The sequence below is a fragment of the Penaeus japonicus genome, unplaced genomic scaffold, assembly GCF_977035675.1.
Source record: "Penaeus japonicus unplaced genomic scaffold, GWHDUDI00000001_assembly GWHDUDI00000029, whole genome shotgun sequence".
Taxonomy (NCBI): Eukaryota; Metazoa; Arthropoda; class Malacostraca; order Decapoda; family Penaeidae; genus Penaeus; species Penaeus japonicus.
In genome coordinates this window covers 20,808,072-20,810,571 of record NW_028234431.1, presented here as the reverse complement: position 1 = coordinate 20,810,571, position 2,500 = coordinate 20,808,072, and positions in this window count along the sequence as shown.

The following is a 2,500-nucleotide window of genomic DNA, read 5'->3' as shown; positions in this document are numbered from 1 at the left end:
GAAAATTCATGCCTTTTCAATGCTCTGTAGGCTTGTGCAATGCCATGATAAGCCACCCAATTGCACTAAATGTCCTTTCTCAGATGCTCCAAAATGTTACAGTACAATTTGGCATTGATTTTCTTGCAAATTTTGTAAAAACAACAAGAATATTGTTGGACCTACATGACATCTCCCTTATTTTTTTCGGTCTTGGAGACAGCAGTTTGGTCTATGTGTAGTTGGCATAGACCTAACTCTCATCCTTTGTGATCATACTTGACATTAGGGCTGGGTCAATTCAAGCTGGTTGGACCTCATAGACTTCAACATAAGCTGCCTCTGCTCAGATGGTCAGGTGCCTGTACCCAAATTTTGCATCAACAAGTGCATGTTCACCTGAGGATTACATGAACTAATCCAAATGACACATTTACAATGTCAGCAACTTCACTAATGGTGATCTAATGATCCTGATGCAAAATTTGTTCAACTGCTTGTCATCCTCTTGGAGTGTGAATGCCACCTAAACACCTGGCCCAGCTCATGGCTGTAAGACTATTGCAATATTTCATGGGTCTTCATTACAAATTCCCTGTTTGACATAATTTTATATTTGTCATCCACTCAAATTTGAAGTAAATACTTAAATGACAAACGAGCACAACAAAAATTACATGCAACACAAGTCCTAATCTTTGCAGAACTACATGCAGAATACACCCACAAGAGTTACTGTTGTGTTGCTCTTGCTCTGTGCACATGTCTATGTCAGTCAGTTGGTTCATTACATTTTATACCATACCTTTACCACACCTTAAATACACCTGAACATCTATACCTTTTTTCAAGAAAACTGCATGTTCCTTTCTGGTTAAAATTTGTTTTAATCACACACAGAGCATAAGATACAGTGCATGGAATTAACTGATCAATGAATTCTTTGACCTTTTTTACTACAACACAGCTGTATTTTAGAGGTCACTGATCTTACAATTTGTACATCATTCAACCTATACCAAGTGTACAGATGAAATTACACCCTTTTCTAGGTAAAATTAGTTTTTATGATAGTCAATATAAAATTTTTAACATAAACAAGAAATTTCTTGATTTTACAGATTGTTATAACAATACAAATATTTGGTTGTGGCAAATGTTAATGAATAACTTGCTTTTCCTTCAAAAGAGGATTTATTCATATCATCATACTGCCAAGCAATTGCCACACAGACTTTGCAATTTCAGTACTCCAACATAGGCTAACAACCCTTCATCATATATAATTTTGCAAGATGAGCACTTGAAATGATTACTTATTTGGCTGTAAATTGGCAGGGGAAATCAAGGTTTTCTGGTCAGAATACACAAGGAGGAAGTTTATTGGCCTTTCTGGAGCATTGGAGGTGCAGAGGCCAGTAGTAGACACACAGGTATGTTGGCAAAGTTTACCTTGAGCAAGTAAAAGCATTTTATTTACTAAGGCAGTGATAGGATTGCAATATTCAAACAGAGCCTTTGACAATCAGCTTGAATAAATTTACATCCACTAGATACAATTAGGTAAGCTTACCAACCGTTCTTGCATCTGACAAATCGATTCTTGACTAATATGTTACTAACATGTTCTGACTCTACATGCTTAAACTTCAGAGGCTGGCTCAGCTCTCCAAACAATGGAATACCACCTCCTAGAATTATTGGAATGGTAGTTATAATCAGCTCATCGATCAAATCTTCTTTGAGGAAGTTTTGTATGGTCACGCCCCCATCTATGTAGAGCTCATTGTAACCTTGCTCATTGAGATCTGACACCACCTTCTTGAGCTCGCCCCGCACCAGAGACACTTTATCTTCATATCCGGTTGGCACAGAGGTCAGTGAGTTACTCAGAACAAATACAGGCTTTGGATAGGGCCATTCACAGTCAAAGCTGATCACTTTTTCGAAGGTATTGCGTCCCATGACCAAGGCGTCTATACGCTGCATGAAGGCACCAAAGCCAGAATCAGACCCTTCAGGGTTAGGAACTTCATGCAGCCAGTCAATTTGATTGCCTTTATCTGCAATATAGCCATCTAAGCTTGTGGCAATGTAAACGATGTTCACCATGTTGGATCCTGCTGCGCGTAACCTTGCAACTGATAATCAAGTCCTAATTCACCTACAGGCATGACATCACACTATCACCAGTAGATAGCGGCCTCGGCAGCCAGTGTTTACGTTCGGGAGGGCCTGTTGCCAAGTTTCACAAGAATCTTGAGTGTTGCAACCGGCTTCATCGGCTGAGAGAGCGCTATCAATAGCACAAAAAGCTAAAAATCATATTCAGGTTTATAGTATCGTATCAATGATAGTTAATAAATTCTATATTTACTGATATAGATATATATACATATTTATATACACACTTAAATAAAGATTAAACAAATATGTAATTCACTGTAAAACGTTCTCTTGTAAATGAGTAACAGATATATATCTCGGATCACAATGCATATTCGTATTATATTACCACACG